Raw genomic sequence first — 25,816 nt, forward strand, 5'->3', positions numbered from 1 at the left:
CCTTCCCTCTCCGGAGAGGGAAGGAGGTGGAGGGACAGGGAGAGGGAAAGAGGTAGAGGGAGAGCGTGCGGAACAGGGAAACAGGGACAGGGAGAGAGGAAAGAAGAGAGGGAGAGGGAAGAGGGACGGGGGAGGCAGGAAGAGGGAGGGGGAGGAGGGAGAGAGACGGGGGAGAGCGAGGAGGGAGAGGGAGAGGGAGGGGAGAGGGAGAGGGATGGGGAGAGCAAGGGGGAGACGGAGGTGGAGAGGGAGTTGGGAGAGGGACAGGGAGAGGGACGGGGAGGGGGGAGAGGGAGGGGGGAGGGAGAGAGGGAAAGAGAGAGACGCAGAGGAAAGAGGGAGAGGGAAGAGAGAGAGGGACAGAGGGAGAGGGAGAGAGGGAGGAGGAGAGGGACGAGAGGAAGCAGGGAGAAAAGAGAGAAAGAACACACCATCTACATTTCTGTCAGATGACACCGGGGATCCTTACACAACCAGGAGAAAATAACACAGCGAGGCTCTTTCTCAGCTGGAACTGGAACTGCAGATGGGGCCAAACACCACCAGGGTGGCCACACATGTCCAGCTGCCGCCCCAGCCCCCTGAGTCTGGTCACCAGGGCTCTGAGTGTTTGCTCCAGGGACCTGGGGTTCACCCTGTCACCCTGGAGGTCGGGCCTAGACAGCATGGCCCCGGGCTGGACACATAGGGAGAAAAGCATCCCCACAGGCCAGCTTGTGCGAGCCGATTCAGCTGCCAGATTTTAGAGGCCCGGGATCACCGTGTGGCCCATGAAAGCCAGGAGCCAGGAGGGTCTTGCATCGGGATTCCTGTCCGTTGGACTGGAACGTTTATGTAAGGAGTCTTGGAAACAGTGGTAACAAGAGTGAATTCGAACGAGCTTTAGGATATTATGGACCACTCCGAAGTGTGTGGGTTGCTAAAAACCCTCCCGGCTTCACTCTTGTTGAAAATGAAGATCCCCGAGATGCAGCGGATGCTGTCTGAGAAGTAGACGGGAGAACACTCTGTGGCTGCCGAGTAAGAGTGGACCTGTCGAATGGGGAAGGGAGAAGTCGAAATCGTGGCCGCCTCCTTCTTGGGGTCGTCGCCCTCGAGATGATTATCGGAGGAGGAGTCCTCCCCCTCACCACAGATCTCCAAGACGGAGAAGCTTCTCCCGCAGCCGGAGCAGGTCCCTTTAGTAGATATAGGAGAAGAGAGAGATCACTGTCCCAGGAGAGAAATCGCAAGCCGTCCCGATCTTTCTCTAGGTCTCCTAGCCGATCCAGGTCAAATGAAAGGAAATAGCAGACCACTTTGCAAGAGGAGTGGTGCACAGGAAATACCTTCATTTGACAGGAGTATGTACAGAAAATTCAAGTTTCGTTTGAGACTTCCGAAGCTTGATGCACTTTTTAAATGTTTTAGCTGTTCCCGTTTGTTTGTCTCTTGGGACAGTGACACATAAAGGTGTCATTCTCTGTGGTTTGAAATGGGTCATATGAGGCATGTAATATGAAGAATTGTTTCTTTACAATGTTCTCTTAAGCAGAATTGAATTTGCTTTGAATTTTTGGTCTTGCCTAGACTGATAATAAAACTCTAACTGCTGCCCACCTAAAGTGTGATGTTTATTATTATGGAAACAACACTGGCAAACATTGAAAAGACTTTCTGTAGCTGGGATATGGTATGCAGCTGTAGTCAAGCAAGCAGTCTTTAAAAGGTGCTGTGAACACAAGCCAGCAGGTAGAAATGAAAGCCGCACCCTTACCCTAGATTAGAGGTTTAAGAATTCCACTAGTCTTCACACTGGACAAGAGGTTGTCCAGTGAGTTTAGCATCTAAGAAGTTTCAAGGAAGTTAGTTAACCTTTGAGTTAGGTCATAAGTCCCCTCTGTGATTGCTGTACATGAATACATAGCTCTTTGTAAAGTTTTTTGGAAGTTGAGATTATCAAGACACCAGTGTCCTGCCAGATTAAGAGTATATTGTAGAGCTGAACTTTGAGTTACTGTGCAATTTTTTTTTCATGCTGTCATTTGTAATATGTTTTGTGAGACTCCTTGGGATTAAAGTTTTGGTTCCAAACGGAACAAAGAAAACAAAAAAAGGATCCACCTGCCAATGCAGGGGACCCGGGTTCGAGCCCTGGTCCGGGAAGATCCCATGTGCCGCAGATCAACTAAGCCCGTGGGCCACAACTATTGAGCCTGCGCTCTAGATCCTGGGAGCCACAACTACTGAGCCCCCATGCCACAACTACAGAAGCCCGCACATCTAGAGTCCGTGCTCCGAAACAAAAGAAGCCACTGTAATGAGAAGCACATGCCCGCAACAAAGAGGAGCCCCTGCTCGCCGCAACTAGAGAAAGCCCGTGTGCAGCAATGAAGACCCAACGCAGCAAAAAAAAAAAAAAAAAAAAGACGCTACTGGCCAGGTGATCAAGGGTAAAATTGTTTGTCACAAGTCCCGTTGATGGTGTGTATCCTTGATGTGTGTATCCTTGATGGTGTGTATCCTTGATGATGTGACCTGAGGAGAATGACATTTTTATCTCTGTCTGGATCTTCCGCCCCAAACCCCATAACTCCAGCCCAACCATAAGAAAAACATCAGAAAACCAACAGACAAACAAATTGAGGGACAAAATACCTGACCAGTCCTCCTCAAAACTTTCAAGGTATCAAAACCCAGGGACGTCTGAGAAATGTCACAGCCCAGAGGAGACTGGGACAGAAAAAGGGTGTTAGGGGAAAGCTAGGGAAATTCTAATAAAGTGTGGACTTCAGTTAATAATAACGTATCCATCTCGGTTCCTTAGTTGGATAAGCATGTCGTACTAACGTACTAAAGTACTAACGTGTTGGAAATAGGGGTACTGGGTCGGGGGTCCACAGCACTCTGTACACTCTGTACAGATCTTTGCAACTTTTTTGTAACTCTAAGCTATTCTAAAATTAAGCAACTACTAAACAGAGATAAGAATGTTATTTCCCTGATTTGAACATGGCTGAGTTTGTTTTCATGGTCACATTTGTGCTATCTGGATGTGTCTTGGAATCAGTAGCAAAGGAGAGTTGCCAGCCCCTGGGAAGATGCGGCTGGTTTGCAGGTGGCTTGCTCTGGAGCTGAAGACCAGGGTGGGAAGTCTGCAGCCTCGGGCTGCACTTAGAACCATGGGAGGGGATGGGCCAGCTCAGTTAGGGATGGAACCTATAAATAAAACTTTTTCTTTTCCATTATGGCTTATCACAGGATATTGAATATAGTTCCCTGTGCTAGACAGTAGGACCTTGTAGCTTATCCATCCTATATTTAATAGTTTGCGTCTGCTAACCCCAAACTCCCAATCCAACCCTCCCTCACTCTTTCTCCCCCTTGGCAACCACAAGTCTGTTCTCTATGTCTGTGAGTCTGTTTTTGTTTCGTAGACAAGTTCATTTGTGTCGTATTTTAGATTTCACATATAAGAGAGATCATATATGTGTCTTTCTCTTCTGACTTACTTCACTTAGTATGATAATCTCTAGGTCCATCCACGACGTTGCTGCAAATAGCATTATTTCATTCTTTTTATGGCTGAATATATTCCATTGTATATATGTACCACATCTTCTTTATCCACTCACCCATCAGTGGACATTTAGGCAGCTTCCACATCTTGCCTATTATAAATAGTGATGCAATGAACACTGGGGTACATGTATCTTTTCTTTCTTTTTCTTTCTTTTTTTCTTTCTTTTTTCTTTCTTTTTCTTTCTTTCTTTCTCTCTCTCTTTCTTTATTTTTTTGTTACACAGCATGTGGGATCTTAGTTCCCTGGCAGAGATGGAACCCATGCTCCCTGCACTGGAAGCACAGAGTCTTAACCACTAGACCACCAGGGAAATCCCAGGGGTGTATGTATATTTTTGAATTAGAGTTTTCTCCAGATCTATGCCCAGGAGTGGAATTGCGGGACCCTATGGCAGCTGTATCCGTTCTCTGCACGTCTCACATCAACCACGTGCACTCCAATCCTTGCTCTCAACGTCATCTTCGGGGAACACAACCTGCGACAGGGACCTTGACAAGAAGAAATGGCTCAGGGAAAAGCTAGCTGCACAGGGAGGAGATAGAGGCCATCGACCCTGGGGTGTGGCGGGGAGAGTGGGCACAGAGATTGGTCATTTCGTCCCTGATACTCAGCCCTCCTGGCTGCCCCACTCTAGGTCACCTCGGGATACAGAGGTGACCCGGTTAGAGTCCCAGCCTGTGCAGGAATCTCGGGGCACAAGCGGGTCTGAATAATATTAGTGCAGGGTCTCCCCCATGGCACTGGGGTTATTTGGGGCGGGTCATTCTCTGCTGGGGGCCCCTCTTGGGCACTGTGTGGGGTTCAGCAGCATCCCTGTCCCCACCCATTTGATTCCAGGGTCCCCTCCCCTCCAGTTGTGACAACCACAGATTTTCCCCAGACATCACTGAAGAACTGGGGGAGGCGGAAGCAGGATGGCCCTGGGTGAGGACAGCTGTGTTGAAGCAAGCAGCCTGGCTTAGGGCAAGGTCTGCCCCAATCCCGTCAGAGCCTGCATTTAGAACTGCCCCTTCCCTCTCCCACCTCCCATGCCCTGCAGTGGTCTCCGAGACATCATCCCCATGTAAGAAATCACACCTTCTCAGTTTACTGTCCCCAGCACCTAGAAGAGTGTCTGCTATGTAGTAGATGCTTCATAAATACTTGCTGAATAAAGGAGTTGAATAAAGGGATGAGTGGATGAATGAATGAAGGTTACCATGGAAGGAGGGGGGAGATTCCCTTTCTGGCTCTCGGGGATTGGGATATCGAGTGAAAGATCCATCCTAAATAGGCTGACCAGCCTTCTGGGTTCCCCAGAAATGAGGGTTTCCCCATAGTTCCAGCGCTCAAACCTGAGTGGTCCTGGGCAAAGTGGGGGCGGGTGTTGGTCACCCTGTGTAAACACAGTAACAATTCCAACTGCAATAGCAATGGCCAAGGACCTCTACGGTCTTACTGACCAGGCACAGTTCTTCACCTGGCGGGGAAGGGTGGGCCAGGATTGGAATTCCGGTGATCCAGGGTGGGCGGGTGAGGGCACACCCCGGGCTTGTGTAGGGGAGTCCAGGAAGGTTCTGGAGGAAGTGACAGTGACACAGGAGGGAGGGAGGAGTCTAAGGAAGAACGTCCCACACGACAACGTGTGCCAATGGCCCTGGGCCCAAGGTCACACCTGACCAGGGCTTGCTTGTTTTCTTTTTTTCTAATTTACTTTTCCCCACATGGATATGCAATTGTCCTAATGCCATTTATTGAAAACTCCTTAATTTCCTCACTTTCTGTCATATCAAGTTCTCATCTATCTGTTTCTGGACCTTTATTCTCTACCATAGAGCTATACGTCCCATCCTTGCACCACTAGGGCTGTTTCATCACTATAACTTTATTTTTTACTCATTTATTTCTTTGGCCGTGCTGGGCGGCATGTGGGATCTTATTTCCCTGACCAGGCTTTGAACCCGCACCCCTTGCAGTGGAAGCTCGGAGTCTTAATCGCTGGACCTCCAGGGAAGTCCCCAGGGCTTGCTTTGACATCCATCGAATGGTGGCGGGTGGGCACGGGGAGCAGCTGTCTGTGAGCCACCCTGTGTAGAAATGCAGGGTGGAGGGCAGGACAGCTGGAGCGGGAGGGGAAAAGGCGGAGGAGGGAGGGAGGGAGGGATGGCGGGCGGGCGAGAGACAGACAGAGAGTTTCCGGAGACAATAGCTCTGGCCGTGTCCTAGGGCATGAAAGCTGAAAATAGCTCCTAGTGCCGGGAGCCCTGGAGCCGGAGCCTGGGAGCCATTGTGACTGGCACTCCTCCCTGGTGGGTGTGTGTGCGGGGGCGGGGGGCTCTGGACTTCTCAGGCTGGGAATGGGGTGCACGGAGCAAGGACGGAGCAGGGACGGAGCAGGGACCCTTCTCTCTGGGACCTCGCAGGCCATCCTTAGCTCACAAAGCTGAGCCACTCCCGGCCCTACGAGGGGGGGGCTTATCCTCCCTGTCCCCTGGATCACACCCCCTCACACACGACTTCCCCTTGTGTGCTCCCAGCAACCAAGAGAATCTGTTTTTAAAAGAGTTGGGGGAGGGGGGTAAACATACAAACAAGAGCAGAATGGATACTTTTTCCGAATGGGAATGGCTCTGTGTAACCCCTTCCCCAGGGTAACCAGAGTCCTGACCTCTAACACCCTTGACGAGTCAGCCTTGGTCTGGGCTTGCAGACCCACGGAAGCTTCCTCATCCCCTCCTTCAGACCCCGTCTCTCCCTCGGCGTCTTTGTGAGAGGCACCCGGGGAAGTGGGACTGCTAGGCTGTACTGCTGCTAGAACTGCACCTGGGCTCCACCAGGCTCCAGCCCCCCGCCCTGTGCACCTCTCTGTCCCTGAGGCACCTCAACTGGTAGGAGCGGCATCACCTTCCCTCCCGGGACTTGTGACACTTAAGGGAGACACAGAAAGGACAAGCGTTTGGCTCCCTGGCTGGCAAAGAGCAGGTGCTCAATTGTCATAAGTGGCCGTATCAGTGAGGGTTCTCCAGACAAACAGAATCCATAGGGTGTGTGTGTATATACACACACACGTACATATGTACACGCATACAAAAATATACAGCTGTGTATATATGCAGTACGCATACAGACATATACACATATAGTATATACAATACGCAAATACATATATACACACATATATATAAAACGCATGGTTTGTATATATACAGTATGTATACACACATATACACGTAATATATACAATAGACACATACAGATACACTATACATACACACATATGAAATGCATCGTTTGTGTATATACAGTATGTACACATACGTATAACATATGCAATGTACACACCTAGGTACGTCTATATCATACATATATACACACATAGAAAGATATTTAGGTGTGTATATATACAGTATACATACATACACATATAATATATGCAATACATACACGTACATACATATAGACACGCATATACACCTACATAGAAAAGCATGTAGAATAAAAATATATATGTACTGCATATATAAATTCCTTGTATTCATTCCTCCTTTACGCAAAGTGGACCAATTTCAGTGTTAATGTCTTCTGAAAAATCCCTTCCTGGCCACATCTGGAATAATGTTTGTGGTTGCCGGGGCCCCACGCAGTGCGCACATGAGATTAACCATCCCCGTGGCGATGATGACACTTTATTTTCTCCCTTGACCATTGTCACTACTATTCCAATTAAAATGGCAGTGCTATGAGGGCAGGGCATTTCCTTTTTGGCCAGTACTGAGCGTCCGCGGTCTGGTGCCTAGCATAGGCTAAATACACGGCAATTTTGTGAACAGAAGCCGGGATTCCAGCTGTCATATTTAATAGGAATTATAGTCTTATTATTGGGGGGGAGGGGTTGTGTCACGGTACGTCGAGGTCGGGAGTCGAACTCGCCACCACTGGCCCTGAGAGGTTTGGCCGGGTCCCCACTTCGGGCCGGTGGGTGTGGCCAGGGGCAGCCGATGACGTGCGTATGTGCGTGCGTGCGTGGGAGCGTGCGTGCGTGAGAGCGTGCGAGTCCACGGGGCGGGCCGCGCGCGCCGGGAGTGTTTCAGCCCGGCCCCCGGCTCATTGTGGTCGCCTCACGCCGGCCCGAGTTCGCAGCAGCGCTGGAGGCCCCGGGCCTGTGAGCACAAAGAGGGAGCCGGGGGCCGGACGGGAGCTCTGTGGCGGCAGCTGAGGCCCAGGCCAGGCCCCCCTCAGCCTCCCGCCTGCCCGTCTGCCCCGCCCCCGCCGGCGGCGCCGCGCCCCTCCCCCAACCGCCAGACTAGCGCGGTGCGGGGCCCGCGCGCGAAGACATGGGGGGGAAGCTGGAGCTGAGGCTGGAGTCGCTCTTGGGGACCGAGCCCGCCGTCTACCCGTGGCCGCTGCCGGTCTACGTAAGTGCCACCCGTCCCCTCCTCCCGGACCCCCGCTCCTGTTCCCCCACGGCGCGCGCTGAGCCCACCGAGAAACGGAGCGACTCGAGTCGCCAGACCCTCTTTGGAGCCCCCCTTCCCGCCCCGCCGTGGTTCTCCGCGGCAGTTTCCAGCCCCCGCGCGCAGGGTGGGCAGAGGGGAGCCGGCGCCGGCCGGGGGCGCCGACTCGGCCGCGGGGACCCCGCGCTTCCGAGGGGCGCCTGAGCCGGTCTGCGGTTGGCTCTGCAGGGCTGGGGACCCCGGTCCCCCCGGGCCTGGACTGCCGGCGGGCTTGCCCTTCTGTACTTTAGGATCTGACACGTAGGGCTTCTTTTTCCTGGTAGTTTCTTCTTAGCTCTGTCAACGTACTTAGTTTTTAAAATTTGTTTTTATTTTTCAGGGCACCCTTTCCTCCCTCTCTCCAGTTTTTTTGTGTTTCTCTTTTGTTTTGTTTTAGTGAGGCATTTTGTCCCTCTGATCTTGAGTGGGTGGGCTGGCAGGACACTTGGAGAGGAGGCGTTCTGTCCCCTGATCTTGAGTGGCCTTTGGAAAATGACGGGCCAGACGGAAATTAAATTTAATTGATATATAATATTGTATCCGTCCAAGGTGTACAATGTGATGATTATAGTGTGTGTGTGAAATGATTACCACAATAAGTTTAGTTAACCTTAATTCACATAATTACATATGTTATCTTTGTGATGAGAACTTTCAAGATCTACTCTCTTAGCAACTTTCAAACATAAAATACGGTATTGTTAACTGTAGTGACCGAGCTGTACATTACATCACCATTACTCACTTGTCTTATAACTAGAAGTTTTTACCTTTTGATCATCTTCCCTCATTTTCATCACCTCCAGCCCCCAGCTCTGGCAACCGTCATTCCATTCTTTCTATCATGAGTTCAGTATTTTAGATTTCACATATGAGATCATAAAGTATTTATCTTTCTCTGTCTGACATTTCATTTAGCATAATGCCCCCCAAACCCACCCATGTGGTCACAAATAGCCAGATTTCCTTCTTTATCATGGCTGACTAATAGTAGGTTGTATGCACCCCATTTTCTTCATCCATTCATCCACAAGAAAACACTGAGGTTGTTTCCATGTCTTGGCTACTGTATTGGGTTGGCCAGAAAGTTCATACAGTTAATGAATACACTGTTCAATCAAACTTGGTGAAAATGAGTCTTTTATTTTTACTTAAAATAAATCTTTGACAAAGCCAGCTAGGCATCCCTTTGAGTAACGACTTATATCACATTGAAATATTTTAAACATATGAACAGTAATAGCTGAAATGACAAATGTTACTAATATTGACACAATTTATCAAGGAGAATATGTTAGAATATGTTAAAATGCAGGTGGACAGTGAAAGAACAACTATAACTTTTAACTAAATATTGTCTTGATATTTAGACCATTGGTTAAAATCATGATAACAGGTTTCATCCGTTTCAAGAAAGCAGAATATTTGCAGATCACTTAACATTTACTAGGTATGTTCTCAGTCTGGAAGGATGTATTTCACTTACATGTGTCATTTAATTTAACCACATCCCTCTGTAATAGATAGTGGTATCCCTATTTGCAGATAGGAGACAGGCTCAGAAAGATTAAGAATGTTACCTAATTCTAGTAAGTAGCCAAACCTAAACTGATCTAATTCCAGGGCAAAGCTCTTTCTGGCACATCAGTGTGGGTCTTTATCTCTTTGAGAATTGTTGAACATTAAAAGCCTTCTTCCAGGTAAATGCATAAAGAAACAACATGAGCAATGATATAACAATACAAGTCTCACTAAATAATTGGTGTGTTTGGCCTTGCTTTTGCTGATAGATCTTTTGCAAAATTGCTTTTCTCTGAGATATTTAAAGTGGACTTTAACTATTTTCTTGGAAGACTTTCCTAAATTATACCTATCAGAAAGCTGCTTTGCTTTAAGGCCGAAGAAAAATGAAAGCTTACTTAACTACACTTAGGTGCCAGGGTCATACTATGAGCTCTACACCTGCCAGGATTCACGCTAAGATAGATAGGGTGGCTCAGCAAACTGTCCATAGTCCTGTGATTTCTTTCTGATATTCTGAAGTAGAAATAATTTCATAACTGTTCACAAAAGAGAGAAACACTGTTTCTTGGTCCTCAATATCATACCGCTGTAGGCTAATTCTTTCTCTCTTCTGTTGCCCCTTAGTATAGAGAGTGTGTTTTGGGAACCCTCCTTCACGATCTTCTCCATTCCAAGAGCATCTTACATAAATCCAGGACTTCTCAAGCAGCCAGTTTTGCCAGATGGTCTTAGGGTTGGTTGTACCCATATATGTATAATCTGAACTTCTCAAGTAAGGTCCTTAGAGAGCATAATGGCTAAGAGAATTGGTGCTGATACCAGACCTGAGTCCAAATACTGCCTATGCCCCTAACTAGCTGTGTAACCTTGGAGAAGTGACTTAAGCCCCTTAAAGGGATTAGATTTCTCACCTGGAAAATGGTATAATAAATGCATCTACCTCCTATGGTTAGTGTGTAAATTAATGTAACTTGAGATGGTGCGTGTTAAGCATTAGCACAGTGCCTGTCTCTTGTTAGTAATACCTGCTTTTCTTATTAATTATTCTCTTTATATTCCCAGTTGCAGCTGGGTGCCTAACATATAATAGTTGTTCAGCAAATAGTTACTGGATTGAACCAGCTCTGAAATTGAAGCATTGGGTCAACAGCAAAGTAGTCACCCCACCATCATTTCTCCCAGAGAAAGGGAGAATAGATGGAAGCCAGCCATCATACTTTCTTTTCTTATTCTAAACTTCCCATCGAGACCCAGCAATAAAATAATCTTCCTGGACCCTAACAATTTCAAGAATTTTTCAAATCACACTATTTGAAAATAGCTGGGTTGCCCTAATCTAATATGTCCCAGGACCCCAAGGTCACCAAGCTTCTATTAATGAAGTCTAGTTAAGATAAATGATAACAGTTAGTAAACCAACTGCTTATGAGCTCATTGGGCTTTTTAAAATTTACTATCTGCGCTTCATAGAGACACAGGTATTTTGCTTTTGTAGGACATTCAACAGTCAAAGTAGTCTTTTAAAAAGCACAAATCAGACGCTGTTATTGCACTGCTTCTAACCTCTAAAGGCTATCTATTGTAAAGAGATGAAATTTTCAACTACTTAGCCAGGCTCACAGAGACCATGTGCTCTGGTCACTTACTACATCTTTCCCTGACCTTCATGGGGCTCGAGGCACAGTTGTCCTTTTCAGTCCCTCAGATGCAACAAGCTCTACTTCTTGCTCTCCCAGCTTTAGATTGGCTAATCCATCTACCCAGACCAATTTCCCTCTTATCGTTAAGGTCTCGGTTCAAACGCCACCACTACTATCTTGACCAAAGAGACCTGCCTCCTCAGTGCCTCTCCATCCCTTTGTCCAGTCGTATTTCTGTCACTGTACAACATTTATTTACATGTTTACTCTGTCTTCCTCCACCACTGGACATTTGCTTAAGAGCAGGGACTTTGTAATTTTTTGCTTCCAAGGCTTGCAGCAGACACTGGCACATAGGTGTGTAGGAAATGTGTGTCTAATAAAGAATAAATATGTGGATGAAAAAAAAAACTGAAACACTAACACAAGATTATTCTTCTTTCAAAAGAATAATGAAAAATAATTTCATTCAATAAGAGTCATTCTTAGTTACTGATACATGACTTAGTAGATCCCATTCAATTTAAAATGTCCCCTTTTTTTCTGATACTTTCACAAGTCATTAATTAAATGTTGCTCACTTTTAAGGCCAATCTGTGAGACATTATTTAACTTGTCTCCTCTAAAGTTCCAGCATTAACTCAGGCGGGGGCTTCACCAAGTACTGATCATGTGACCTTGGCCTCTCATTGCCTCAGTTTTCTCATTTGTAACATGGGTATAATAATCGGCTTATTTCATACGCCTATGAGGAGGAAAACTTCATATGTGTGTGTGTGTGTGTGTGTGTGTGTGTGTGTGTCTATATATATGTATTTAAACAGTGTCTTAGAATAGTGTCTGGCACATGATAAGCATTATAGAAGTATTGACTGCTGCTACTAGTACTGTTATTATGAGAACTAATTGTTGAGAATAATCCTTCATATAGGGGTTTATTCCACTGAAGATAAAGGAAACTCATAGAATGTTAGAAATCAGATTAAACACGGAAAGCCAGTAAAATATACCAGGACAGAAGATGATGAGAGTGTGAAAGGATAGAGGAAAAAAAATGGTTTTTGTTTTTCTTTTTCTTTTTTAAAGAAGAAAAGAGCCTAGAAATAGGACAAAAACTATTCATTGGCTATACTGACATGGAGATCGCTGGTGACCTTCATAAGTAAAATTTCAGGACAGTGGGCAGAGAGATTACGGTGAGGGAAGTCAGATGGATGTAAATTATAGAGTAGATGGGACGTGAGGAAATGGAAACAATATATGATGATAACAATTTTGAAAAGTTCAGACATGAATTGGCTAAAGAAGATATGCAGGGATTAGAGGAGGAGGGAGGCTTTCGTGTTACACGTATAGTTTTTAACATTTTAAGTTGGAGTTACTAGTCTAGAATGAGGTTGAATTTTGGCAAGAATCATTCATAAGGAGTAGATGGGTTGTAGAAAATGCAGTGCTGTGAAGTACTTGAGAAGATGAGAGAAAATGAAATGCTATCTGTAGTGCACGTGGCCTATGAACTTGAACTCCTGTAGTGCAAGGGAATACAAAGATCAATGCAAATGCTAATGAATTAACGGATTTGGCAGTGGACTATTTACTGACTTCTGTGTTCCTAATGAGTTAGGAAGCGCCTCACCAGCTCAGAGTGAAGGAAGTAGAGAGGATGGAGGGAAATTTGAGGAGGGTAGGGAAAGCTTCTAAGAAAATAGTCCTTAAGGAGAATTAGAAAGAACTTACTGTAAGTCACAGCAATATTTCCAGTCTTGAAAATCCATTTGAAGTTGGTGTTTATTAATTTATTGGAATACCAATTTTCCCTGCCACATGATGTTTCTCCAGCTACCTGGATATAAGTTACACAGAGGCAGAAAAGAATGAGAGATAACAATCGAGGGAAAATACAATTAGTATTTTTTTTTACCTTTTTCCACTTCCCCGCTCCAACTCTGGGGAGCCTTCATGGACATGGCTGCCCTCGCAGCCTCCAGCAGCACCCTGTTATCAAAGAATTCAAAGAAATGGAACATAGGTTTCCAACTTAATAATTCAGCAAAATCAAAAATTGTATATAATGTTTTCTGTTGGCAAAGATTTTTGCAATGTAATTTGGTTCCATCTTTTGACAAGTAATTTGGCAATGTCTAGCAAGATAAAAATGTTAATAGCTTTTTACACATTAATTCTAATTCTGGAAGCTTATGCCGATAAATAATTTATAATCCAGAAAATTATTATATAAAGATGCTCATTGTCATGTCATTTGTAATAACAAAACATTGGAAACACCTTTAATTGTTAAGAATAGGACAACAGTTTAGGAAATTATATCCACTTAGTAGAAAGTGACACAGTTACTATATTATAATTACAAGATGATGGAGCAAAATAAAATAATGCTTAATAAAGAAAGAATGAAGAAAGCTGACCTAAAATTGTGTCTTCCTTATGACAGTAATTATGTAAACATATCAATATTTATTAAAACTTAAAACCAAGATAAAGTTTTAAAAGCTCTGTACCAGTAATGGGGATTTTATGTTCGTTTCAAAATATTTTTTGACACAACTCTTAGAATTTTGTTTTGTCTACTCCTTTTCTTAAGAATTTCTGATTATTACCTCACTTTTCATTTCATAGTTTCAAATAAAGTCAGCAATTTTATCATCAGAGAAGATTAGACTTATTTGACAGTTCATAATTCCAAGTTTTTTGGTATAAAAAGACCATATACAGTTGTAGGTGCTTTCAAAATAAAATTTTGAGAATTTTTTTTTTTGCTTAGTCTTTCCTAGTAGGAGATGAAGCAAACTACCTAAATTGCTAGCCATTCTTTTTTCATTTTTCTCATTTTATTGATTTATCTTGCCCTTCACAGAAATGATAAGAAATGAGTCTGCAGTTGCCTCTGCCAATTTCTTAAATCCTCTATTATCCACATTATGAAATCATACTAGTATGAATGCTTTCAGTATTTTCAGAACTCTTTAGTTAGTATACTTTAGCATTCTGTATGAAGTATCTTATGTAAGTGTAAAATTTAGACTCAACTTCTGGAAGCTTTTGATTTCTTAGTTCAAAAGTGAGAGATCCTTAGTTCAGCCATATGATTAACAATTACTTGTATAGTAAGAAGCTCCTAAATTAGTGTTTTATGGGTACCTGGCAGTTTTCTTGCCATTTCTCAGAAGTTCTCTATTAAACACATTCTCTCTCTTTCTCTCTCTCTATCTCTCTGTCTCTCTCTGTCTCTCTCTCTCTTTCTGTCTCTCTCTCTCTCACACACACACACACACACACACACACACACACACATTGTGATTAAAAGCACAGATTTTGGCATTATGAAATCTAAGGTTCAATTTCCAGTTGTGTAGTTTCTGGGCCACTTCTCTTTAGGCAAGTAACCTAATGTCTCTGAACCTTGTTATTTTCATCTGTAAAATAGAAATTACAATTATATCAGACAATCCTCAAAACATCCGTAATGATTTTAGAGTTTCAGAGTCAGGTAAAAGCAGGCACTCAGTAAATGGCTAGTGCTTTTATTACTTTATTATTATTTAGGTCTTGGTTTTCCTTGAGTGTGTGAGTCCCCATAATGAAATGTAATTTCCAGTAGATTGAGTAACACCTGTTTTCACCAAAAATTTTAACTGAGTTCATTACTTTCTGTGCAACCCAGATTAGTTTTCTGCCTCCTTTTCTGTGCCGTATGTAGGTGTTCAGTAGATTTATTTAATAAATGTATGAATGCATGAACGCGTAGATGAATTTTTAAATGCTTCTTTTTGAGAAGGTAGAACAAATGTGACACAGTAGAACAGATAAGAAAATAATCCATGGAAAAAATGGCAAAGTCATGTATGTGCCCAGGGCCAGCCTAAGAGGAATTACTTTTTTTTTTTTTTTTTTAGGAAAAATGTGTTGAATAGCTTATTTTAATTATTTTTAAAAGTTAAGTACAGGGACTTCCCTGGCGGTCCAGTGGTTAAGACTTCGCCTTCCAATGCAGAGGGGTGTGGGTTCAATCCCTAGTCGGGGAGCTATGGTCCCACATGCCTCGCAGCCAAAAAACCAGAACATAAAACAGAAGCAGTATTGTAACAAATTCAATGAAGACTTTAACAAATGGTCCACATCCAAAAAAAAAGTTAAGTACAAAACTTTGCTGATGATTTACATATTTAGGACCAATAAAATAATGTGAGATTAGCTGTACTAAAACAGAATGTTGAGCTACATTCACATTAAGTGACATTATATAGTCTGAGTTTATGGAAAACTTCTGAGATGGTGAGTGACCTTTGAGCAGAAAAAGACAGAAGGAGAAATGGCCTTTTCTACATTCTATTGTGCCTCTAAGTAAAATGCTTGGTAATCTAGCTACAAAGCTCTATGTCATTGGCCTTAGGCACGTACTGTGATCTACCTTGTGAAGATCAGATTTTGCCATGGAGAGGATTTGTAAAAGTATCACACATTCCAGTACCGTTGGCAACCACAGCTACCAAAAACTCCAATTTAAATTGATGAGCCTAATATCAGATGATAGTATCATTTCCTTGTGGGTGTTCTGGGAAAAGGTGGGTAGGAAATGTATAAAAGTGAATACTTTATTGACTGAAATAACACTTCATCATTTTGAAAACATAAAATACATTAAAGTTGTTATAGCATCATACATGAATATTTCACTGTATTTTAGACCTTGCCTACAAGCAATGTTTTCTGCCCTTTGAAAGAGAACCATGCTTGTGGTATGCATTAATCATAGAAAAGATTAAACACTGAAAAGAAATTCAGCCTTTAAAGACAATTTGCTTTGATTGATTCAGTGGGTTCTCCTAAAAAGTTAATACCCAGAATTATTGCTTGTTAAATTGGAGTTACAAATTCTTTCAGAGTTACTTAGTATTTTCTTTAATATCAGTATCAAGGAAGGCAAAGCAAATTTACATATTTATTAGGAAATACAGGCACATAATCATAAAACAAGAAAACACAACGTTTTTATAGACTTTATTTTTTAGAAGTGTTTTAATTTTACAGAAAACTTGAGAAGATAGTATAAAGTGTTTCCATATACACTATACCCATTTCCCTCTGTGACGATCAACTTATATTAGTATGTTACATTGTTACAATCAGTGAACAAATATTGATACATTATTGTTTACTATAGTCCATCCATTAGTCCAGTTCCTTAGTTTTTACCTAATGTCCTTTTTCTATTCCAGGATTTCATCCAAAACATCACATTACATTTAGTTGCCATGTTTCCTTAGGCTCCTCTTGGGTTTGATAGCTTCTCAGATTTTCCTTGCATGACCTTGGCAATTTTGAGTAGTTAGGCTTGTGTAGGATGCCCGCTACTAGAATTTGTTTGATGCATGTTTCATTGATAATATTGGGATTATGTGTTTGGGGGAGGAAGACCACAAGAGTAGAAGGGTTATTTTGTCAGATCACATCAAGTGTACAAAGTATCAATATGCATTATGAATGCTGAGGTCGACCTTGATCACCAGGCTGAGGTAGTGTTTTTCAGGTTTCTCCATTGTAAAATTACTGTTTTCCCTTCTCCATATTGTACTTTTTGGAAGGAAGTCAATATGCTCAGCCCACAACTAAGGAATAGAGAGTTATGCTTAAGATGGAGTACTACATAAACTATTTGGAATTCTTTTGCACTGGAGATTTATCTATTCTCCCGCATTTATTTATGTATCCAATTATTTATTTATATCAGAAGAACTCACGGATTTTTATTTTATACTTTGGGTCATAATCTAATTCTACGTTAGTTACTTTGTTCCTCAAATTGCTCTAGTCCTGACCCTTGTGAACTCTTTTCAGTTCAGTGGCTCGTGTGCCACTCTGAGGTATCCCCATGCTATATATTTTTTTGGAACTTCCTTACTTTCTGACACTATAAGATGGCCTTGTATATAAATCTTGTATATTTACTGCCCCAGTCCTAGAATCAGCTATTTCTTCAAGGATAACTAGGTCTTTTTAGTGGAGAACAGCATTAGACAGCAGGATCTGGGTGTGGGGTGTGCTAATTGCTGCCCGGATGTCATTGCTCCTAGATCTTCTCAGCTGACAGAGCAAAGAGATAACATGTGTGTACATTCCCCACGTATATGGACATATCTATAAGTATCTCTCTACATAACCATGTGTGTTAAGGTAATATGAAGCAATATTAAGCTAAGCATGAATGTATATTGATGTTTCCAACTTTAATCTGTTACCACATAGATCATCTTAGCCTCATCTCTTGCTTATCTTTAAATTTCAACTGCGGCAAAACACTTGACTTTTAGAAGTATGAAAATCAAATTGTAGCTACTTTGGGAAGCCACATCATCTAGCAGAAGAATTCTTAAAGGGCAAGGTGTATATCATCAAATTTTAATTTACAGTCAGCAGTACTTTGTAACATCCATAGGCCTCCAGACCTCTGCTTCCAAGAAGATGAAGTAGCCCATTTCTCCCAGGTTCTTCCACTTAAAACTAAAACCCTGAACATAACAACAGACAAACATAGGAAGACACTGAAAGGTGGAAATGAGAAGGCAGACTTAACTAGGGACTTTGGGACTTGAGGAATAACATGGTGATGAGTCCCCTGTGTTTCCTGTTGCTTCCCATACATCCTGGAGAGGGTATTACAGGAACCCCCAATCAATAACCACCAACAGAACAACAGACAAAAAAGCTTCAAAAAAGAAAACACAAAACCCCCGTTCCCCCTAGCCAAGGTATGAGGAAAGGGGTTGTCAAAGACAGAAAACCATTTGGGCAATAATATACACACTACTCGAGCCAAGTGCCAGTGGAATATTGCACCCATCCCCTATGTCCTGTGGTTTCAGTTGGGCCAAGCTAGGATTTGATCTTCCACACCACCCCACTCCTGCCCTCCAGAAGAGGCAGCGCTCTGATTCGCCACCAGGGCTGTTTCAGTGTGGTGCAGTGGGGAGCTGAGCCTCCACCCCTTTGCATTAGCAAAGAGACTTTCAAAGGTGGTGCCTGACAGGCTAGTTAACACTGGGCTGCCCTCACACAGTCGTGGGGTCCAATGGTGGGACCTAGCCTCCGTCTCTCCCTGACATCGATAAGAATAGGATGTTACAGGTTGGAGGGAGTAGGCACCCCACTAACCCCCAACACATGGTGTCAGTGAGACCCAATGGGGTGCTGAATCCCCATAACCGTCCTGAGGCAGTAAGACAGAATGAGATGGCACAAGCAGGGCTAGTTGGCAGTTCTCTTCCTCTTACCCTGGTGTCAGTGGGGCCAGCAGGTAGCTGACCCTCTACCCACACCCGGCATCAACAAGAAGGAATGAAGTGGGAGGAAGGACAGCAAACACAGCAAACACTTCACCTCTCCCCTCCCCTGGTGTCAAGAAATCTACTGGGGAGATGAACTTCCACTCCTACTAAAAGGCAACAGAATGATATTAATGTTCCCACTTTTGGGGGGAAGGTGTCAGAAGGGCCAGTAGGATAGCTGAACTTCTACTTGACCTGTCTGCAGTGAGAGAATGTAAGTGCCCACTTTTGCTGGGGTTTTGACAGTAGGGCCCAGTGGAAATCTGTACGTAACCCCCCAGTCCTCATACTCCACCTCCAATAGGATGACTTCCTTCTAAAAAGTAATAATAAAATTAAATGGGATACAGAGTCATATAATAACTCACAATGTTTAGAATCCAATTGAAAAATACTCATGGCACCAAGAAGCAGGAAATCACAGAATAAATGAGAAAAGACAATAGACCTACACCAGCACTGAGATAAAACATCTATTGAAATTATCAGACAGGGGTTTTAAATAAGCTGTCACATAAATGCTTCAATTAGCAATTATGTGTTCCTTGACGGAAAGGGGAAAAATAGAAAATGTGAACAAAGAACTAGAAGTTATAAGAATAAAAACAAATGAGAACAGTAGAACTGAAAAATACAACAATCAAAAAACTTTGCTCAAGAGTAGAGTGGAGATTACAAAGCACAGAATCATGAACTTAGAAGAGATCAATACAATGTACCACATGTACAGAGAAAAATAGGCTGAGGGGTAGAGATGGGAGAAAGAACAGGATCTCAAGAACCTGTAAACAGTAACAAAAGCACTAACATTCATATCATCAAGGTTCCAGAATGAAAACAGAGAGCACGTAGGACTGACAAAGTATTCAGAGAAATAATGACTGAAACGTTCCCAATTTTTTAGAAGACATAAGCACACATCCAAGGATCTGAGCAAATCCAAAGAGGAAAAACACAAAGGTATCCTTGTCAAGACGCGTCATAATTAAACTTCTGAAAAGTAGAGACAAAACAAATCTCGAAAGTGGACAGGCAGAAACGATGCATCACTTATTGAGAAACCAGTTCCAATGACAGCATATTTCTTGTCTAAAATTATGGAGTCAGAAGCATTGACATAACATTTTTCAAGTAGTAAAAGAAAAGAACTCTCAGCCACAAATTCACACTTTTTATATCCACTTTCTTGTTTGACTTATATTAATGGACTACCAACTCATCTTTCTATATCCGGGCCTGCCATCAGACTTCTCCAAAAATCTAGTCACAGTATTTCCAGAGTGATCTTTCTGAAAAAGAAACAAATTTTTCTTATAAAAGTACCTGATTGTGTTATGAAACTTTTCTCTCTTCTAAGTTACCAGGTAAAATCCTTCAATGGATTCCCATCTTTCTTGGAGGAAAATCTCACATCCAAACTCTCTTTGTCCTTTTGGGCTGCTGTAAGATTATACTGCAGGTTGGGTGGCTCATAAACACCAGGAATTTTTTTTCTCACGGCTCCGGAGGCTGCGAGTTCAAGAATAGGTTGCCAGTATGGTCAGATGAGGGCCCTCTTCTGAATCACAGACTTCTCATTGTATCCTCACATGGCAGAAGAGCTTAGGGAGCTCTGTGGGGTCTCTTTTATAAGAGCACTAATACCATAATCATTTCCCAAAGGCCCCACCTACTAATACTATCAGCTACGGAAATTAAGATTTCAACGTATGAATTTGGAGGGGAACACAAAGACTAGACCATAGCACTTACTATACATACATGGACTATGCATGATCTGGCGTCTACCCCCCTCTCCATTGTCTTCTTTTTCTACACGCCAGTGAGCATTTCTCTTTTTTTTTTTTCTTTTTTTTGGCGGTACGCGGGCCTCTCACTGTTGTGGCCTCTCCCGTTGCAGAGCACAGGCTCCGGACGCGCAGGCTCAGTGTCCATGGCTCACGGGGCCTAGCCGCTCCGCGGCATGTGGGATCTTCCTGGACCGGGACACGAACCCGTGTCCCCTGCATCGGCAGGTGACCTCTCAACCACTGCGCCACGAGGGAAGCCCTAGTGAGCATTTCTTATACTGATTATGAATGGAACTCCTTTCTGGACTGATCCTTAACCATTCATTTTCTGGCAACTGTGAATTTATCTTCTCTTTTCCTCAAAACTTCACCCTTCCTTCATGTTACATATCCATTTCAATTGCCTTCTACAGGAAGCCCTACTGATATCGCCCATATACTACTGTCCACAGCATGAATTAAGGTCTTACTGTGTCTTCCTGTAGCACTCTGTAATATCTTTTACGGTAACTATGGATTTTCTTACTTGAGTGTCACAATACATTGAATTCTAGGTGGCACTATAATGATTTTAGTAACAGTAACACTGGTGCCTAGTTTATCCCATGACATACTTTAGGTGTTCAATAAATGTGTGTTGAATGAGTGAATGAATGAATGGTCAATTTGAAATCTTAATCATGTTACTTTTCAAAAATCTGTTAAAAGATACCACAGTTTTCCAGAAGATTAGGGAGTTAGGACCTTAAACTTGATTTAACAGAGGAAATTTTTACTCATACATCATGCTTAAATACCTCAAAGTAAAACCATAAACCCAGGAATTTACGGTTATCCATTTGGACTTTCAAGCCAATAATTAATATCTCCTGCCCCGACTGTATTAGATGGTTTCGATGCTCCACTCATATCTCCCCAGCACTCATCATTGCAGTATATGCTGATAGAATCATGCTGCCGCCTGCAATTATCCACCTTAGGGCAGGCCAGAAGTGTACAGGAGTTAATGTATCTGGGTGTAGCTTTCAACCAAGGACAGAGGGGACTGGAAGATAAGTACTTCAAGTTTCTCACCGATTCTTGGGATAACTCTGAGACATGTTCTGTAGAGTTTCACAGAACTCGCCTGAAGTACTGGCAGCAGTTCCCTGCAAGAGTAATTTATTCGGTAATACACCTCTGTTGGCTTCCTTCCATGCCTCCATTCTCAATTCCCACTCCACTTCTGAGTTTTCTGGAAGCACCTCCCAGATGAGCAGTTTGCACTCAAATTATCGCCTCAAGTTCTGCTTCTAGGGGAACTCAGTTGATAGCCTCCTAACAACCCAGTGCTCCTTACAGAGCCGTCACTGGTACAAGTACCAAGGCACGGCACATTACGTATCACTCCTCCTAAATCCTAATATTTTTAAACAGATAGGAAAGAGCATGACCTTGAAGAGAAAAAGAGTTCATATGAGGATGGCCAATGGATAAAGGGAAGGAGGGACAGTGCCATTTGTTTTCCATTAATGATAGTGTGAAATGTATGGGCAGATGGTCTAACAGGTGTGACTATAATTTGAGGAGCCTGCTCCCTTGGTTACAGAAGACTGCTATTGTTATTATTTTGGAACCACAACCTCATGACTTTATAGTTTCACTTGATGTAACCTTCTCCTTTACCTTTAAATCTTCGTACATCACTGAATTGCAGCCAATAGATTTATTTTCTCCCTATGGCTCCATCACAGAAAAAGACACACACGTGCACACACACACACACACACACACACAGAGTTTTGTGTATGCCAGTGCTAGAAAAGACAAGCTCATGGTGCATGTATGCAATGGATATTGTACATTACAGGTCTCTGTGAAATAGTCTTCTGCAGGTTCCTATGTTTATTTTATGAATAATTAACTTTAGTAAAGTTAATTTCCTGAAGATCTTGTTGAAGACTGAAAAAAGGAAGTAAATTGTAAAGAAAAAGACTTCGAAACTTGCCCTTTTCGCCCTCTCTTTGTGTCTTAATGAACAAAGGATAACTGGGCCTTTTTTGAAGCCTTTGCTTGAGTTGAAGACACAAAATGCAACCTGTACTCTTATCATAATATGTTCAGTTTATGAGTACCCAAACTTATAAACCGTGAATTTCCCTAAAGTTATTATACCATCTAGAAGATGTTTGCTTGGACGTTTACTTAAAACCAAACAATTGAGGTCTATGTGTCCAAATAATTTCCTTCTCTCTTGCTGTCTCCATTTCAGTTTCCTGAGTTTCTGGGAAGGCCTGGTTTCCCCAAAGGAAGGATTTCTGGTAGAAGTCTGAAGGTCTGACCCAAGAAGAAAAAATCCAGTACAGCCAATGAATTGAGGACAAGAAGTTTTCCGATCAGGTAGGAACATTTAATCTCATACATTACGATCGCCTTAAGTAAGGTGTGCTGATAGCTGGATATGATTTAACTGCTTGGAAAAAGATGCATATATATTATATGACCTACCCCACAAGGAAGCTGTTTTCAATTCTCTTAGAGGTTGTGGTGTTTATCAGAGAGCGCCTTGGGGGAAAATGAATACAATAACAGTATGATGCTTTTTTTTATTATTAGCTCATTGTTGCCAAGTACATTTGGTGACCTTGGTGCCTGTGGTTTAATCCAGGGGGTTAGACAGGTGGAACAGCACATTAACCCTCTTTAGTATTTTCTCCCAAGACAAATCATTTTTATAGGTTGTCTCCATGGTCTTCTAGTTGCTTATCAAAATTAAGCATCAAGTCTTCTAAGTGTGCAATAGCCCCAGTCAGTGTGAGGAAATCAGCTTGGTTCTTATTGGGTCACAGCTTCTTGGCCTTGGCACAAAGTGACTTCACATAGGGAGTTAGAAGGAGGAGAACGGGACATGAGAAAGGGGAGTTCTGTGTTCTCATTTACCTATGCATGTTGAAACTCCACTAACAGCTTTATTTTCATTAGCAATTTGTGATAAAAACTTAGGGTAAAGGGAATAATGAAGCTGTCCCATTATATGGCAGGACAAAAGATAGTAGTGACATCAAAATCAGGGCCTGTCCATCTCGTTTGCAGCTATATACTGAGTGTTTAGCATAGCATTTGACCCCTCATCAGTATTCAATAAGAAGATGCGTGTTGAATGATTTAGGGATGAATTGATGAATGAAAAAAGTTAATATGGTAGAAAATGTGTTTTATCCTTGTATTTTCGTGTGTTGACTTCTGTATTTCAAGACCCAGCACTGTAACTGACACATAGAATATAAGCAATAAAATGTGTTGAAAGAATGAATGAGTCCCCACTATTCTAAGAATAATTTTAAGACCAACACAGACCCCATATCTGCCAGAGGTATCCAGAGGTGAAAGCCTGGATCTCAGCTAGTGGTAGAGCTGACAGGATTTATCTAGTTTTAATAATTTACAGCTCATCCCATTACATTTAGGCATAGTACCTACATGAGCCATACAATTAAATGTTGACTGAAAAACAATGCACAACCTAGAAGTTGAGAATTATGTTTTATGTGGAAGACATACTGAGGACTGAAATCAGGAGACAGCCTCTCAGATAGCTCTGAGGGACTGTTCTGAAGAGCTAAGGGAGGGCACAGGGTATTTAGAGGTTCTTGCAAAAAAAAAAAAAAGACAGGTAGTTGGAACATCAAAAGATTACTGTTAATTAAAGAAACTAGACATCTTAAGTTAATAAATGTAGCACTTTTCTATATATGGTGAGATGCAAGAATCTGGTCTCCTGGAAATCATTCCCTTGATTTGCACTTGAATTATCTAGGGCCAGTATCCTGTTTTCTCTATCCTGAATCCCCTCAGGGTGCGGCTTTGGGTGTGGCTTCAGTGGCTGATGGCTTGATGGCTATAACATCCTGTGTTACTGATAAGGCTGGCTACATTTTCTCCACATAAATGACTTGAATATGGATAGTAAATCTGTGGATTTGCAAAACGTAATTCTTGGAGCATTTTTATAAGGACAAAGTTAAGGGCGATTTCAGAATCACTAGTGGCTAAAATTGCTATTTATACTTTTCCACTGGTAGGTAGTAATCTGCTGTTGCTGTCTTCAGTATTCCCAAGGGATAACAAAAGCCATTTAATTCAAGAAAGAAAGGTAAAATTTAGCACAATGCAGCTTCCACAAAACCAAACACACACCCAACTCTCTCAGATATGAAGTAGTAATCTAAAATAGAATCCTGGAACTAATTGCAAAACAAGAGCAAATGTACTCATATTGGATAATTTTATTCTTTTATTAATGTTTGATACATATATGTATTTATTATTAAAATTCAAAGTTGCTGTATGGAGAAATAGTTTTGTACCAATAGTGTCTTTGTATGTGTTTATCAATAATGTATGAGATTGCCTCCTATGCTCCTTTTCTTTTATTGGGGGGGGAGGGGGTGTGTCACGCTACGTCAAGGTCGGGAGTCAAACCCGCCACGACTGTCCATGAGGGGTTTTCCCGGGTCCCCACTTCAGGCCGGTGAGGGTGGCCAGGGGCAGCCGAAGACGTGCGTACGTGCGTGCGTGCGTGCGTGCGAGCCTGCGAGTCCACGGGGCGGGCCGCGCGCGCCGGGAGTGTTTCAGCCCGGCCCCCGGCTCATTGTGGTCGCCTCACGCCGGCCCGAGTTCGCAGCAGCGCTGGAGGCCCCGGGCCTGTGACCACAAAGAGGGAGCCGGGGGTCGGACGGGAGCGCTGCGGCGGCAGCTGAGGCCCAGACCAGGCCCCCCTCAGCCTCCCGCCTGCCCGTCTGCCCCGCCCCCGCCGGCGGCGCCGCGCCCCTCCCCCAACCGCCAGACTAGCGCGGTGCGGGGCCCGCGCGCGAAGACATGGGGGAGAAGCTGGAGCTGAGGCTGGAGTCGCTCTTGGGGACCGAGCCCGCCGTCTACCCGTGGCCGCTGCCGGTCTACGTAAGTGCCGTCCGTCCCCTCCTCCCGGACCCCCGCTCCTGTTCCCCCACGGCGCGCGCTGAGCCCACCGAGAAACGGAGCGACTCGAGTCGCCAGACCCTCTTTGGAGCCCCCCTTCCCGCCCCGCCGTGGTTCTCCGCGGCAGTTTCCAGCCCCCGCGCGCAGGGTGGGCAGAGGGGAGCCGGCGCCGGCCGGGGGTCACAGACTCGGCCGCGGGGATCCCGCGCTTCCGAGGGGCGCCCGAGCCGGTCTGCGGTTGGCTCTGCAGGGCTGGGGACCCCGGTCCCCCCGGTCCTGGAATGTCGGCGGGCTTGCCCTTCTGTGCTTTAGGATCTGACATGTAGGGTTTCTTTTTCCTGGTAGTTTATTCTTAGCGCTGTCAACGTGCTTAGTTTTTTTAATTTTTTTTTATTTTTCAGGGCACCCTTTCCTCCCTCTCTCCAGTTTTTTTGTGTTTCTGTTTTGTTTTGTTTTAGTGAGGCATTTTGTCCCTCTGATCTTGAGTGGGTGGGCTGGCAGGACACTTGGAGAGGAGGCGTTCTGTCCC

The sequence above is a fragment of the Delphinapterus leucas genome, unplaced genomic scaffold, assembly GCF_059928025.1.
Source record: "Delphinapterus leucas isolate spDelLeu-1000000601 "Yukka" unplaced genomic scaffold, BTC_Dleu_Yukka2 spDelLeu_asBTCV2_sq69, whole genome shotgun sequence".
Taxonomy (NCBI): Eukaryota; Metazoa; Chordata; class Mammalia; order Artiodactyla; family Monodontidae; genus Delphinapterus; species Delphinapterus leucas.